This window comes from Camelus bactrianus, chromosome 6, assembly GCF_048773025.1.
Source record: "Camelus bactrianus isolate YW-2024 breed Bactrian camel chromosome 6, ASM4877302v1, whole genome shotgun sequence".
NCBI lineage: Eukaryota > Metazoa > Chordata > Mammalia > Artiodactyla > Camelidae > Camelus > Camelus bactrianus.
In genome coordinates, this window is record NC_133544.1 from 64,562,607 (window position 1) to 64,580,262 (window position 17,656).

The following is a 17,656-nucleotide window of genomic DNA, read 5'->3' on the forward strand; positions in this document are numbered from 1 at the left end:
CCCTCTTTTCCCGCCACCGCCTCGCTCCCTACGGGATCAGTTTAGTCTTAGCAAGGGACAGTCCAGAGGCTGGGGCGTGTATGAATTCCCTGGCGTCCCCAGCCTAAGACTGGAGTCGTTTGGTGGCCGGAAGCCTCCCAACTTTAACTCGCCTGGGAACCTCTTTTCCCCTTGGTTGCCAGACTTCGGCAGCACCTGGAGTTCAGAAGAGACCCTCCCAGGCCCCTGCCCGCCTCCGGTGGAGCAGAGGGCAGGGAAATCGGGGGATTCCTCCCACTCTCCAGGGGGCTTGCCCGCCCTCCTCGTTCCCCTCCCATCTCCTCCGGCTCCGAGCCTTCGGGCTCCGACAATGGGCTCCTCTGTGCGGCCAGGGGAGGGCGGGGGCGTGGGGGAATTAGGGAGCGGTGAAGGCTTGGGTAGGGGGTGGACGTCGAGGCTGAATGTGCGCAGGGTCCCGGGATCAGGATCCTCCTGTAGGGGCAGGCACTTCGGCTGACGTTTTCTGAGTTCTTTCCTCTCTGCCCCTTCCCCTCCGCATCCCCTATCTCTCCCCTAGCTAGCGGAGGGAAGGCACCAGACTCCCATTCAGCCCCACGGTCGGATACTGGAAGCCAGACTCTTCCTTCTTGTGGGGTGGCAATAGAGTCTCCCAGGGCCGCTAGGGCTCGTGGCGGTGGGGATGGCTATTTGAAGCAGTAGACAAAAGGGGTGGGCTAGTTAAGAAAGTTCTAGCCTCATCCATCCTCCACCGCTTCTGGATGGGAAATGAAGCCCTGTCGAGGGTCCCCCAGGAGGGGTAGGGGAGGCTTAGGCATAGCAAAGAGATGCTGCGCCCCCCTCCATCTTTGAGCAGGCACTGGAAAGTGGGAGTGGGAGGCATGGGAAGGGGAGGCTTCCAAAAGGTGAGCATTTGAGAAGATCGGAAAGCCAAATAGACCCCAGAGAAGGACGAGAAGGCGTATGCCACTGCAGCTGGGGGGTGACGTTTGGAAAACGTCCTGCCAGTGGACGCAGCTGCGACGAGGCCAGGAGGCCAGAGCCTCTTCGCAGTCTTCAGAACAGCGCGGGACCGAGGGGGGGAGGCGTCACCTAGGTGATGAGCTCTTCTCTCACCTCCTCAGAACTCTGATCTCAGCCCTTTCTCCACTCCTGCAGTCTGGAAGAGAGGAAAAAGAAAATGTTCATCCTTCTTGGAGGCAAGACATCTCTCTGCTCCATGGCATCAAAAAAAAAAAAAAAAAAATCCAGGGCAGCAAACCTCAGGAATAGTCTTCGCAGCAGAGTTACAGGCGAGGAGCTGGAACTCTTTTCCATCAATGGGTCATCCAGACTCTCCAGCTTCCTTATAATTAGTGCTGAGAACTAGGAGAGTGAGATTTTGCTACCCCCTGGTGTCCACTCTGAAAATGCTGCCCAGTGGTGGGTTACCAGAATTTAGGAAACTTTCTTTGGGGTATATTATGAACTTTATTCACTTGGTTCAAACCCAGCTTACCCATTCCCAGTGTTGACAGAGAGTCTGAACCTTCCTTTACCAGGTCTTGCATTTTTTATACTCATTGTTTGGGGAACGGTTTGTAGAATACATGTTTCCCCCAATTAGGAAGTGGCATGTAAATTAAGCTGGCTATTAGGAGCTAGTAAACTCCTGGGAAAAAAAGGAGTGGATCAGTTTTTCACCCCATGGGAAAAAGGAAGTCACTGAAAGTTTTTGAGCCTATGGGGTGAGGGATTTTGGATGCAAAGTCTGGGAGCCAGTTATTCCTTTCTTGTAGTTTAAATCTGTGCTAAATTAGAAAGGTTTATTTTATTAAGTAAGGTGACAGATATGCTTATAGTGTTTAAATACCACTATCTCCAAGAATCCAGGCTCTTACCTAAAAGTGGGTATATGCATGTGGTGCATGTGTGTGTCTGTACAAGAAAGTGTGTGTCTATACAAGGAAGTGTGTGTTGATGTATATGTTTTGGGGAGATGTGAAGTGAAAAGATTATAATGGAGGAATTAGAGACAGGGAGTTGACCAGTCTTAAAAGCCCTCCCCTGCATTTACAAACAGTTCTCACTTTATCTCACCAATTTCAGATTCTTTGGAGCTTATCAAACTCCCATTTTACAGGTGAAATTATGGTGTATTGAAATGTAAAAACTTGCTGTAAGCTACTCAGGAAGTGGAGAAGTCAGGATTTGAACCCAAGCAGTCTGACACCAGAGCCTTCATTCTCCACCACTAAGTTACAGGGCCTGGTTATACAGTCCAGGCTCATCCTAAAATAAGTAATAGTTAAAATAATCCCCAAGAAATTTCTAATATGGATCTTATGGGGAAGTAATGTTATGCAAACATGAAAAAAGGTGAAAGAAATATTTGTGTCTGTAATGTTTATTACCTGGCCTATATGCACCGAGAGATGTAATGGCCAGTTCTGCATAGGACTGGGGCTTTAGGCTGCTCACTCTTTGTCCACTAGGAGAGCAGCTGTGACCAGGGCTCTGCTTGAGCTCCATGCCTCAAGGAAAGGAGGAATTAGTGAAGGACCACAAAGGGGAATTTTGGGGACAGGAAGGGACAGACTTGAGAGAACGTGTTCTTGTTACTTGTGCTTTCCAAAAGAAATTGGGGGCCAAACCAGTTAATTCTATTTTTTGTTTAATTTCCCCTTAGTTTTGGTTTTATTTTATTGGTAATATTCCTTTAAATATTTACAACTTGTCTGCTCTGAACTAGGTGTCACCAGAGCCCACATCAGCACCAGCTTGCCCATGTTAGTGCATTAGTTTCCATACTGGTCTACACGCTTTGCTTCTGCTGCCTGGGAAGCCATTCACTGCACCCTTGCCAGAGTGATCCTCTAAAAAATCCAATCAGATCACGTCAACCCTTTCTAATGGCCTCCGATTTGCACCATGACTCCTTTTCCCCATCTCTCCAGCCTCATCTCTTAGCATTCCCCTGTTGCGGGAAGCCACTAGTGACCCTCCAGCCACAGTGGCCTTCTTACAATTCTTCACACAGGCCTTGCTTATTCCTGATTCAGAGCCTTCTTACTCTCCCTTCTACCTAGAGCCTTCGTTTCACAATTCTAGGAGCTGGCTGTCATCCTTTGGGTCCTAACTAAAGTGTTGCATTCTCCAGTGTCTTCCATGACCTAAAGTGACCTCTCACCTGTTGTCTTTCCCAATAATGTTATTTTGTTTTCTTTTCTTCACAGCCTTTATCTCTATTTGATTATATATTCATTTGTTTATTTCCTGTCTCTCATAACAGGCCCACCTCTGCCACCATATATCATTTGAAAATAAGCTTCATGAAGTCAAGGACCTTGTCTCTTTTGCCACTGTTGTATCCTAGATAGTGTATGACCCAGAATATGGGGAGCAGAAATCCCTATGTGACAGGAATGGTGGTAGGAACAAGTGAGAGGTAAAAATCAAGGGAGAGTAGAGAGGCCGAGGCCAAGGCTTGGAGTCCAATGCTTAGCTTTTTATTTTTCTTCCTGGACATAGCCCTCACAAGTTCTTTGTTGGTTAATATTTGCAAGTGGAAAATACATAGAACAGAATTAAAAGCAAACGTGGGGTGCATCCACTATGGAAAACAGTATGGCTGTTCCTCAAAAAGTTAAAAATAGAACTTTTTTTCTATTTTTAGAAATATCATATGATCCAGCAATTCCACTTCTGGGCATTTGTCCAAAGAAACCAAAAGCACTAACTCAAAAATATATCTGCACCTCCATGTTCACTGCAGCATTATTTACAATAGCCAAGATATGGAAATAGCCCAAGTTACCACTGACGATGAATGGATAAAGAAAATGTGGTATGTATATATGATGGAATATTATTCAGCTATGAAAAAGAATGAAATCTTGTCATTTGCAATAGCGTGGATGAAACTTGAGGGCATTATGCTAAGTAAAATAAGTCAAACAGAGAAAGACGAATACTGTATGATTTTACTTACATGTGGAACCTGAAAAAAAAACCTTCATAGATAGAGATACCAGATTGCTCATTGCTAGTGGGAGCAGGGGTGGGTGAAATGGGTGAAGGGGATCAAAAGAACGAACTTCCAGGTACAAAATAAATAAGTCATGAGGATGTAATGTACAGCATGGTGATTATAATTAATGCTGTACTGCTTATTTGAAAATTGCTAACAGAGTAGATCTTAAAAGTTCTCATCATAAGAAAAAAATTCTGTTGGTATGTATGGTGATGGATGTTAACTAGACTTATTATGGTGATCATTTTACAATATATACAAATATTGAATTGTCATGTTGTACATCTGAAACTAATGTTTTATGTCAATTATACTTAAATAAAAAAAGTGTGGAATGTCTTCTGGGTCAGATGTGGCTTTACTGGGCTAGAGGAGTCTGGAGGAAGCTTTAGTCTGGAGAGGGAGTTCTGGAAAGGCTCCAAATTCACTTATGGACTTTATTGATGTACAAAACCAGATCCTCCTTTATATAGTTGTAATCCATTTGAAAATACAGTTTTATGTTCTCTTCTCTTCATGTAGCGTCGCCCACACACATTTCTATGCATCAATATAATTTTTGTGTATTTGTCTTCAGTTAAAGGGATACTTTGATGCTTTAATTAAAGCACTATAAGTAGTTGCCCTATCATTTGTTTAGACACTCTCAATTTGGGGGGAATTGGCATAATTTCTAAGGTTTTTTTGTGACACAAAGAAAAGTATAAACAGTTTGGCACAAATTTACTCCTCATTTAGAATTATTTCCACTTAGCATATTTTACCAAGCGGAATTACTGGATCAAACAGTAGGAGCCATTCTATAGCTCTTGTTATTTTCTGACGAGGCAGTTTTGGAGGGCCAGGGTCATGAATGCTCTGAAGTTGGTTTAAAAGTTGAGTGCAAAGAGGAATTCGATTTATTCTGAATGGCTCAAAGCAATAGGGTGTCAGTGAATTGCTGCGGTGACAGAGATACAGATTAGGTTCTATATAGGGGAATTTTTGTTATTTAGAGCTGCTGGAAAATGGCACAGGCTGACTCCATAGGTAGTAAATTCCCTCTCTCTGGAAATTTTAAAGCATAATGAGAGGTTTTTAAAATAAATGATTTTATAAGCTTTCCAGAGTTGTGCTCTGTATATTTTCCTAGCCCAATTCCTTTGCTCTGAAAACAAATTTTGTCCAACTAATATTTATTAAGATCTAAATGTGCCAGGTGTGTCTAGTGGCAGTTGGAGCTCTCATTGGCAGCCTCCCAGTAGGGTCGCCAGGAGCAGGCAGTCTGGGAATTACAGCAGCATGAAGTCATACCTCCATCCCTACCCCCAATCCCCCAATTCACAACTGCTGAGCAGGTGGGTACAAATTTGTCTCCGGTTTCCTGACACCTTATTTTCTGTCCTCATTGACTACTTCCCTGTCTCTGCCCACATTCCACCTATTCTTACGACCTTTGTTGTAAAACTTTCTAAACGCTTTCCAAATGCTCCCAAGCCAAACCCAGTACCTAAGTAATTTATTCCAAGTAATTGTTACAATATCTTGTTTTTTATTCTGCCAAAAGGTGTTTGTACTGCAAATGAGGAGTTTAGATCACCAAAGAATCTGTAATTGATGGAATATAGCACTCCAAATTCCACTAACATAACTTCACCTCCCAGCCATGAACACAGGTGTGTTTACACACACACATGTGCATGTGTGCGCGTGCGCCCACACACACACACACACATATTTCCAGGCAAGCAGCCTGATTTATTGAAGGAACCAGTTGCTTAACAATCTGTTGTTTTTGTTTTTGTTTTTTAAGAGCCACCTTACTTGGAAATATATAATCTCAAAACTCCAAGTTTGGCTAAGGAGGAAAAGTCCCTATTGAGGATGGAGATAATTATAGACTCTGAGTTTTACTTCTTCTTTGAGGTTTTTTTTTTTTTGTTTTGTTTTGTTTTGTTTTTTTTGCCGAATTCCTCCACCACCGCAGCACTGGCCTCAGGGAAGCCTGGCTCCCCTTTCTCAGTTTCTCCAGAATGCAGAGGAAGGAGGGCGCCGAGGAGAGATACAGTTCTGGGTTGGGTTCCAGTGCCACCACTGCCAGCCTGATCCTTGAGCCTGAGCCTCGGCTATTGCATCATGAGAGGCCACTCTCCCTTCTGAGGGTGCAGTAAAACCAGCAGACATGGCAACATCAGGAAATACAGTCACCCAAGCTACTGTGCATTCTGTCCATGAAAACAGTGCAGAAAATGGACTGGCCTGGCAGTGCCAATGTGAACTTTTTAAAAGTCCTTTTTGTGCCCAGAAAAGAATATTCAGAGAGCTACCTTGGCTTTTTAAAATTTATGTTCTCTGTGTTAAAGATGTAAATCAGACGCTCAGTTCTTCCTTAAGCTTTTATGCTTAACTTACAAACAAGTATATTTTAATAATCACTTTAAATGATTGTATTTGTTGACTATTTGGTACCATTTATAAATGGAGTTTATACGTCTCCTTTAAACATTTAAAAATATACTTTATAAGTTTAGCACATTCCATATACCTTACAAAGAAATTCGGTCATCTGAGCTCACCAACAACACATTCCTGAATATCTAAAAAACACCTCTTAGAAATCTAACAATTTCTGAATATGGTAATCCAATTCCTAAATTTTCTTAAACATTCCAAAACTGATTTTAAAGAAAAATTTGATTTCAAACCACACGTCTAAACTAATTGCGCGTTTTAAATTAGGATTTCAAGGCCAATTTGTTACTGTAACAGATTAAATTCTCTTAAACACTGCAAATACCTAAAACACCAAATATGCACAAATTCCTTATACAAACATATTAATGCTATGTATTTGATTCACTTATTTTTATCCTTAATTTAACATTTTCTGGATACTAAAGCAAACTTACCCAATTAGGAGATAATCAGGCTGTCCTAAATATCTGAGGAGTCCCTTCCCGAGTGACTTTTTGGAAATACGTTCTCAGAAGCTTAAAGAGCATAACCAGCAGAGATTTTGTCCCAAGGCTTCCCAACTGCCCCACTGGGCCCTGTTTTATGGATGCTGCGTCATTACTCACTGAATGGGTCAGTTTTATAGTCCATGGCCCCTAGATTCAAGTTACATCCCATCTAATTCTTCAACCTACACTCGGAAGTCGGAAACTCCTACCCATTTTGCTACACCATTTGTTTGGATGTTATCAGTCTATTTAAGGTTCCGTTCTATTGTGAATTCTTTCCACAATCTTACCGGTTTCTGGAGCTCCAATTTTTACAGATATTGAGTGGTTTAATTTCTCTTGGTGTTGCCTGACTGTAGTTACAGACCTAATGTTATATCAGAGATATGTATCAGGAATATTAACATTTAACAGAGAACAAATTTTAGGTTAGGATGAATGAAACCCTGGGGGAGGTGGGAGAAAAATGTTATGGAATCCATTCGATTCGTTATACTCTTCTGTTATTGTTCAATAGTGTTTTAAGGATTTTATTTTTTCTTGCTTCCTAGTCTAGACAGTAAAATGTTTGAGTGTAACCACTTTGGTGTATTTACTTAGCTTCAAATCACAGCCCCCTCCAAAACCATAACGTGTGTTGGACCCATGTAAGGAACCCAGTAATATTTGGAAAAAAGAAAACCGAGAACTTCTGTGCTTTCTTAAGACAGTACCTAGGATAGCTGGGGAATTACTGAAGAAGCAGGCAAACCAAAAAGAATGCATAGACACAGGTGTCTCTTAGATTAGGACCTTGAATGACTGATTGGCTCTGAAGTTTCCCCTAAGACTGAGAGATGGCAGGGGAGAGGCAAGTTTGGCAGCCAGGCAGGTCTGAGCTGAGTTCTGAGTGTTTTTGTCAAGATGTCTGCAGGTCACCGACGGGACTGGTAACAGCAGGCAGATGGATATGTGCTCTGGGAACTTGGAAGACCTGGGGCTGGAGATATGCTTTTGGGAGCAGGTAAGTGGCAGTTGAAGCCATGGAACTGTATCAGTTCACTCAGGAGAGTGCAGTGTGAGCTAAGAATAGGACCCTGAGAAACACTATCATTTAAGGTGCAGACGGAGGAAGTGGAGCCTGCCCACGACCCTGGGGCAAAGCCAGAAGGGTAGAAGATTGTTGTTTCCCTCTCATTTCCAGTATGTCTTCTTTGGTCAGAAACACAGGGTGGGCAAGTTTGTGATAGCGATGGGCAGAGTGTGGTAGGCGGGCCGCCTGGTTAATGTGGGGAGGCTGTATTTGGGTAGGATAGTGTGGGTGTGGTAGGTGAGAGGGATCTCTGCTTAGATCTCTTTCTAGAAAGAAGGAAAGGGGGCTGGAGTTGGAATTTGTGGATTCTCTGCTTTCCCTGCTACTTCACATTTCACCAGTCATCCTCTCCTTATTCTGAGCCTTATTCTGTGTAGGAAAATCTCTTTCTAAATATGGGAAGGGCGGGGAACGGTGTAGCTCAGTGGTAGAGCTCATTATTTAGCATGCACAAGGTCCTGGATTCAATCTCCAGAACCTCCATTAGAAATTTATTTTAAATAAATAAATATGGAAAGGAAGGTGTATGGGGGAGGCAGAGTTGGAAGGGGGAAGGAGAGTGATTGCTTTACTGTTGAGTTTGTGTACCTGTGTATGTGTGTTATGTACACATGTGCATGTGTGTCAGTATGTGTCCCTGTATATGTATGTGTGTGTGGGTATGAATGTTTTATGTTGGTTTTTATATATGTGCATGTGTATAATACATGTATATTTTTCTCTTTGTATCTATCAGGGTAAGTATAGAAATTGAGGGGACGCATTGAGAAGCTTTTATGCCAATTTAGTAAAACTGATTTTTCTTCTTTTTTTTTAAAATTGAAGTATATAGTCGGTTTACAATGTTGTGTTAGTTCCTGGTGTATAGAGTAGTGACTCAGTTATATAATAAATAAATATATTTATTTTTACAGGACATTGCAAGGTGTTGAGTCTAGTTTCCTGTGCTAGGACCTTGCTGTTTATCTTTTTCACATGTAGTACTTAGTGTCTGCAAATCCAAACCTCTGAATTTATCCCCTCCACCTCCCATGATACACTGATTTTATGTTAATTGAATCTAATAATAAAAAATCTGGCTTTGTGCTTTCTATTGTTTGTATGTTCCATTTCATGTTTTCTAGTAATTCAGTTTACTGCATTTTATGAAAGTTCTGGTCTACGGCAGATTGCACATAAAACTACTCCTTCACCAGTTAGTTGGAGAAGGACTAATTAGGACCAGATCAAGATTCTTAGAAGGTCCTGATTCTGAAATTTCACTTCAGAATTCTGAGGTTCCTGCTGTGGGTTGTACCAGTGAGGCATGAGGTCAGGTCTCGAGCACAAACAAGGGAGTCCAGCCTCAGGTCTGACTGGCATCCCCGGGGCTAAGCCTGCTCTTCCCCTCCTTCCTTCTTTTCATGTGACATGGAACGACCAGGCAGTTCTCAGGGTGACAGAAGGCAGAGCCCAGGCCGCTCTTCCAAGCCAGAGCCTGCTCGGGGGCTGCCTTCCCTTCTGCCTGTTGGGCCCGTAATGTGGATGGTTCACAGAGATAAGAAAGGGTTTCCAAACCTCCACGCTTTCCCCCGGACAGTTACACACACTCACAATTACACACACTCAATCAGGAAAAACAGGGTCTTTTATTGCAGCAAAATCAGACACATTCCTTTGCCTAACACAGGGAAACTATCACAGATTCCCCCGTTCTCCTTTTTGGATAATCTCCCCAGGGATCCCTCTGAACTGTCCAACCACTGCCCTTCCAAGGCCCTGACCTCAGTTTGTGTTTGTAGTTTTGCATTCTTCTTCTTTAAGATGGCCTCCAAAATTACACATGCCATGAGCCCCACAAAACCTGGATCCACCTGTGCCAAGATCCTTAGTGCCTGAAGGGCCACAAGGTACCCACACTCAGGAAGCAATGAAAGCAGTATTGAAGGGCTCTCTTCCCTCATCATTTGGAACATCCACAAAGCCCCCTAAGGAATTAAGAGTGTGTGAAGCTGGCTGCGTGGGAGAGAAGTGGTATTTGCAGAGAGGGTAAGGATTAGTAAAGAACTCAAGGCAGGAAACGCAGCTGCAGCGTTGGGCTGAGGGGAACACCTGGCCTTAGACAACATTATCCAAGAATATGGGACCAGCTGGTACCCCAGGTTGTCCTTCTGTTGCTGGGGTAGGGATGGGTCACAGCCCACGATGAAGAATGCATCCAGTTGCTTCTCTCTTTTTTTTTTTCAATTTAAAATTTTTTCTTTTCTTTTTTATTGAAGTATAGTCAATTTACAAAGTTGATCAATTTCTGATCTCAGCCATGAAAAAGAATAAAATAATTCCATTTGCTGTAACATGGATGGACCTGGAGACCATCATTCTAAGTGAAATAAGCCAGAAAGAGAAAGAAAAATACCATATAATTTTTTCTTTTTTTTTTTTAAATTGAGGTATAGATGATTTACGATACTACGTGTCAGGTGTACAACACAGTGATTCACAACTTTTCAAGGTTATACCCCATTTATAGTTATTATAAAGTACTCACTATATTCCCTGTGCTGTACAGTATATCCTGGTCAGTTGCTTCTCTTTGTACCTGCAGTCTGGGTGCCTCCCCGAGGTGAGCTCCCATGTGGTCAGGGATACAGGCTTCTGGCTCTGGTGGCAGTTTTCACTTGCAGGCTGTGATGGGGGTCTGACAGGTGGCGGCCACACTGGAGAAGGATTCATGCAGGCAGGTGTTGAAGCCTTTGCAGCGTCTGGGGTGCTTGTTGATTTTGCCGATCGGAGCGCTGTGTCCCTGAGACCTGGGCTGCACATGCTGAGTTTCAAACCACTGAGCTGACGTCACGTGGCTGGGCTTGGCACTGACCAGGACCTTGGCCACCCAGAGCCCCAGCAGCAGGAGCAGAAGCAGGGGGCAGAATCCTGCTCTGGCTGGTGCCATCTCTCCCGAGGGGCACAATGGCACAGGGGGTGTGGGAGGTAGGTGAGTTGTTCACTATGGGGGGATGCCCGCCAGCCCTTCTAAGAATTTCATACCCTAAATCAATTATTGCAGGGCTCCTGCAGTTTCAGATATTTAAGAACACTACTGGCATTTGATTGTTCTCAGCAGATAATGTACATTTTTATGCCCCTAATAAATACTTAAATTGTTTTTCCCTCGTAAGAGTTTTATGAGGCGAGTATGATTACTTTTATATATATGTATATACGAGCAAACTGAGACTCAGAAAAGTTGAGGAAATTGCCCATCATCACACAGAGAGTATCAAACACAGGATTTTAATCAATGCTTCTTGGCTTCCCAAGCCCCTATTCTTTCCACCCTCCCATGTTTCTTGTCTGAAACTCTGAGAAGTCAGACCACGAAGGGAAACTAATCTTGGAAGACAGATAGGCCAAAGGCCCATCCCTTCCTCTCCCAGGCTAGCTCAGGCATTCCTGAAAGTCAATATTAAGGTTGAGGAGTCAGGCTAATTCCTCTCTGCTCTGTGATCCAGTTTCCCACTGAAGCTGGAAAAACAGTCCTTCTCAGAGCTCCAATTTTTAAAAATTGGATGACATTCAGTATATTTATTTTTACTTCTGTTCAGTGACACTAGTATTCCTTGAAATATGTTGTTGCACAGTTTCATTTTCAAAGAACTGTTTGAATTAAAAGCAGAGATGTATATTTAGTGTATTATAATACTGGCAGTAAGTGGATATTGCCACAATTATCAAGGGAGGAAGCAAATGACTGAAGTGGGGGATCTTGCCCTGGCCACAGCCTCTCAGATCTGTGCTGGTGTGTTGAACCCTACTCAGCATCTCGGCCTCTGGGATCTGTGTGACTTCAGTGCCTTTGAGATAAAAGGCTCCTCAAAGTGGCAAAAGTCACTTCGCTCCTATGATCTGCATTGCCAGATGGGAAACTTCTAAGATGTTTGTCCCTCTGCCTCCAAGGTGGAGCCTGGTTCATCAACAGAGCTCGCCCCTTTCATAGTGGGGATCCTTTCCTACACTTCTCCCCACAATGCTAATAAAACATTGATTTTTGAACCCAGGAGACCATTATCCAGCAAGCAGTGGACTTGGGCCCTATATATATACATATATATGTGTCTGTATACATATATATATTTATCCAGGAAGTCATTTCTCTTTGGCAGGTGCTCAAAGAAGCCTTTCCCAAAGGTTTGCAGACCCAAACCCCTGGGCTTTTGTGTGAGAGGGTGGGGACGGCAGCGGGAGCCAAGGGTTGATATTAACATTTCATACCGCCCAAGGTGACTGACCACAAATTTTGCAAGCTCTGAATCGAATTAAGTTGCAAACAAGTTTCCCCTCAAGTAGGTGCTGACCTACTGCAGCTGGCCAGCCCCACTCAGGAAGGCCTGGGGAAGGTGTTCCTTTGATTGTATATTTGATCCTAGTTATTCTTCACAAGTCTTCCCCACTGCCACGGTCTCAGGGCCGTTTTATCCATTAAGCACCAGAGGCCCAGCGCCTAGGTTCTGGGAGGTTTTCAAGGGCCCACAATATCTGAGACTTGGAAAAAATATATTGGCTCCAATATAGGAAAAGCCAACTGCAAAATCAAATTTAAAATATTTGCTTACCTGCTACCACGGTAACATAAAGTTGATTTCCTTTATTTTGGAATTTGGCACCCATAAGAAGTTTATTGCATTGTCAAACAACTTTAGGTTAGATTTCGCTCCTTTTACAGGAATTCTCAATACCACGATTGCGGAAGGAGCAGTGCCAATCCCAAATTACTTGTGGTCAAATAGTTTCAGAAGCAAAACTTTAAAAAATCATTTCAGATACATTTCTGCAAGAATGATGTTGAATGAGGAGTATATATTTTTATATATTCAGTATGGTGTGATGTAATGCTAAAATGCCCAGTGTGTTATGGAGGTATTAAACATAGCCCTCAACACTCTAGGGCCAGTTGCCTTGAGTGTATCACTTACTGCGTTCCTAAAGGCAGCCGGGATAATGCACACCGCATCACTTCAGGGTCAGGTCAGCACAGGGCTGGACCACAGCAAGAGGAGGGAAGGGATACCACTAACCACCATTTAGTGAACATGTACTATGTGCCCTGTTAGGTACTTTGTTCAGGACTATCATTTAAAAAGTATTTATTAAGGGGGTGGCAAGGGATAAATTGGGAGTTTGGGATCTGTAGATACTAATTACTATATGTAAAATAGATAAACAGCAAGGTCCTACTGTATAGCACAGGGGACTATATTCAATACCTTGTAATGAACTATAATGATAAAGAATATGAAAAAGAATATATATGTATAAATGAGTCACTATGCTGTACACCAGAAATTAACACATTATAAATCGATTATACTTCAATTAAAAATAAAAAAAATAAATTAAAAGTGTTTACTGTGTGCCAAGGCCTCATGCTTCATATATAATTTTTTTATGTAAAACAATATTATGTGGTCCATGTTATTATCCCCATTTTATAGAAAAGGAAACTGAGGCTTGGAGATGTTAAGGTCACAGATGTACTAAGTAGCAGGCCCAGGACTGAAAATGAGGTAGGTCTGGCTCCAAAGTTGTGTTATCCGTCCCTGCCACACTGCTTTCCTGTGTACTAAGAGTTGCTTCACGGGCTGATCTTGTGGCCAAATTCTATTCTAACACATTGGTCTTCTTTTCGTCTCCTGGACATGTTTTGCCCTCTTCAACTTTACTTCTGTTTTTTTTTTTTTTTTTCTCTCCCCTGAGGGCGCTCCCTCAAATATTATCCATCCTTCAGAGCTCAGTTTGGTCCTATGGGCTTGATCGTGACCACATGCACAAACCTTCCTGTACAAGTCTGCCTCGAGTGAATCCCACCTGAACGTAACCTCCTTCGGCATTAAGTCCTGGTACTGCCCATTTGGGTGCTCAATCATGTACTACCTTGTTTTGTGATTTGACTCTCACATGTATATCCTGTCTTCCCAACTAAATGGTGAACTCATGGGACAGGAATCAGGTCCTTTCATGTTTCTGTATCTCCGTAGTGCCGGACATGTGGATGGGATCGCTCGTAGGGACACTCAGTATCCGTGTGTTGAGCTGAATCATCCCTCTGGGCCTCTGAGTCTCCTCAGCCTTTGTAACGCAAAGAATTTCAGCTGAATAATTTCTGAAAAGCTCCCCTACCCAGGTTCTAACACTCCAACACAAGAGGAAACATCAAAGTGCCAGTAGCCAGACTGGAATGTGAGGAGAGGCCCTGCAGGAAGACCCTGAAGGTAGCTCAGAAGAGGGGGAATAGAGAATAAGCAATGATCCCATAAGACCAGTTTTTTCACAGTGCGCTAGGAGGTGTGCGTCAGGGGTCCGGAAAAATCCATCTTGGTTGCTGGTCTGAGGTAGCTTTTGAACTCCAAGTGCCTCTACCAGTGTACTTGTTAGGCTTCACCTCGCAAATAGCCCCTGGAGGTGAGAGGCAGCCTCTTCAGGAAGAAGGGGGTTCTGGAAGAGTGGGGCTGATTTAGGAGGGGGTAGGGCCGCTACAAATGACCAGGAGTGGCAAAGGGGAAATGGGCTGTACATTTTCTGCTCCTCTGTTTGGGTCCTGTATGACGAGATTGTCCAGAGCTGTTTCCTGGCCCCTCAGTAGAGGGCACTGGTGGGATGGGTTCCTAGAGGTGGTGCAGGAGGGCAGGTTCAGCTGTGAGTAAGGAGCCAGAAGCTCCGCTCCTCTGATAAGGTACTTCTAACAGTGTGTGAGAAGAGCTGTTGCTGACACTGCTTTTCCTAGGTGCCCAGGCTGAGACAGGCTGGGGTGCAGATGCCCTGAAGTAAAATTCACTGAGATACAGCTGAATGAAGGTGTAACATTAGCTTCAGAAGGCAGATGGCCGCTGATAGTATTCTGTTTCTCTGGGCACAGCTTAGAAGATTTTCAGCCAACTTTCTGCCAAACAGCTCACACATCCATGGAGGACCACCTGTGGCCGACAGGTGACGCGAAGCAGCAGTAAGTCCTATAACGATGGATGGATGCCCTGCCACCCTGGCGTTTGACTAGCTCAGGCTGCGAAAAGCTATTGCAATGCTCATTCAAAAAGGAGACTGAGATTGTGAATATTCAGCTCCCCAATTACTTTGTGAGTATATATAACATCCCTGGGAGGGAGAGGAGGGAAAAAAGAGAAAAATGCAAACAGAACGAAAGCCCAGGAAGTGGCTGGAGATACGCTCAGGCTGGAAGAGCCCAGAGGGAAAGGAGAGGGCGAGCATCTCTGCAGGACGGCAGGGCTACCTTGCCGCTCCTTCTCTAAGCATCCTCCTTGCGCTGCTGGCTGGGACCCGAGGTCTCGGCAATGAGTCAACAGCCAGGCCAGGGGAGTTGGGTGGGTCTCAGATGGAGGCAGGAGCCTTGCCAGAAGCTCTCACAGGGACTCTCTCCAGGAGGGATTCTCCTCCAAGAAGGGTCCTTGGCTCTGAAGGCCCCTGGCTGTGAGATACCCTGGATCCTGGTTTCTAAACCCTGAGCCTCAGGGCTCTATCACGGAGCTGCTGCGCTCCTTCTGGGAAGCCTCCTTCTGTTCCTGTGGCTCTGGGAACCTGCCTCTTTCCAGGTCCATTTTGCCTTACTGTGTGGCTCTTGGCTACCTTCTCAGGGAGCCCAGTGCCATGATGATCTTGCCCCAGTGGGTGGACTGCCTCCCTTTGTTCCTGACTCTAAGACCTGTCCTCAAGAAGGAGAGGATGTGGTCTTCAGCCTAACCAGAGCTGAGGCATGTGGCTCCCCCCACATGTGTTTTGTGGCCTTTGACTTACTACAAGCCCATGCGCAGCACGCGGACCTCCCAGGGATGATGACAACAATGATAAAAACAATCAACGCTAACATTTATGGGAGGATTTCTGGTTCCAGTCACTGTTCCAAGTGCTCTGTGTCTGTTTTCTCATTTTTTTTTTTTTTTTTTTTTTTTTTTTTACCACGTGAAGAACCTTCCTGCTGCCCTGACTCTGTGACTATCTCATTTTCCTCATCCAATTCTTAAAAGAGAAATACTGGTCAGAGACTCAGCCCATAAAGAGCAAGTTAAGGAAAACCTCATTAAGGCCAGTGTGCTCTTCCCCTAGGTTGAATACAGACGTGCACAAAGAGTACACAAAGCCATCAGATGAATGCCTTCTTTCCTAATTTCACCAGAACTTTTTGGAGCGGGAAGGAAGTAATTTAAAGCATTGTTTTTACATAGAATAAAACTATGATGGAGTATACTGAAAAATTCAAATCAATTACTTAAAAAAATAATTTTAAATGTTTTTGCTTTGAAATAATTTCAAATTTATATGTGTTTCAGAAGTGGTACACAGAGCTCCCTTGTATGCTTCACCCAGCTTCCCTAATTATTAACATTTCTGAACTGTTTGAGACTAAGTTACAGAAATGATGCTCCATTACACCCTTTATACAAAAATGAGTATTTCCTAATTATAAATACTCTTGCCTTCAGAACCACAGCACAGCCATAAAACCCATAAAATTAACATCGATCCATTATTATCACAAAAGAAAATTTAAGATAATATATAAAACATCTAGGCACTTGGCTCCCTGTATAAATATTAGTTAAGTGAAAGAAAGGGGCTTCAAGGAAAGCTCATGCTTGCTGGACATGAACTTTGGGTGTTTTAATTAATTCTATTCTGCCATTACTAGCACTTCGGGGAAAATTCTGACAGACATTGCTCTGTGGGCTCCAGTTGACCATGAAAACCCAGACCTGGATGTGCCAACTTTGAGGGTAAAGAACGATGACCATTCTTTGACATTTCCAACTTTCCCTCCTGAGTCATTTAAGCAAGTCCTTAGGTAAGCTTACTGTCCCCTCACCTCCATCATGGAAGACCTCTTACACTTTTCCTACCCTCTAATTCAGCTCCATTTGCTAGTTATGACCTTACCAAAGATAAAATATTTTGGATGTTTCAGGCCCATCTGGAGGTCCATCAAATGGATCTCCGCAATCTTTTCACTCTGGCCCTAAGTAGCAGATGGGAAGTGGAGATATTTATTCTTGCTGCAGGCCCTTATTTATGTCTCCAATAGCCAATGGCATGGGACATGCTGAACTAGATTACCATCATTGGGTGCTTTTTTTTTTTTTTCATTTCATTGATACAATGTGAGCATTCAGGTGAAGGGGATGTGGTCCATGGGTGAGTGGCAGAAAAGTAAACATGTTGGGATCATGGGCACTGAACAATCTTTTGGATGAACATGTTTTTGTCTCAACCCAGGAATCTGCCCATCTGCAGATCGATGTACCAGTCCATGTGTAGGAAGTTTGACCTTGGAAGATGTCTGAGATTCATTTGGGACCATTAGCTCAAACGCCACTTCAGAACCATCACTGGACGGGTTCAAGAAACCTGAATTCTTACTTAAACTAGCCATGTGATCTTGGGTCCCCTGGGTCTTATTGTTCTCATTTGCAAAATGGGGAGGGCAGGATGAGATGATCTCTGAGGTCACTGGATACAATCTCTTGTAACATGATTTTATGAATATGTTAACGCTATGGGTGTGAAGTTCCACCTTGTGCTAAGTGCCATGGCCAAAAAACCATAGAAAGTGACAACTGTGATGTTTTCCCTCTGTAACCAATCCATCGGAAA

The 17,656-nt window shown here is 43.5% G+C and overlaps 1 pseudogene; it reads right to left on the minus strand.

The window, feature by feature from the left end:
- Nucleotides 1-8,037: 8,037 nt before the first annotated feature.
- On the minus strand, nucleotides 8,038-11,384 carry LOC141577942 (ribonuclease 7-like; annotated as a pseudogene).
- Nucleotides 11,385-17,656: the final 6,272 nt, after the last annotated feature.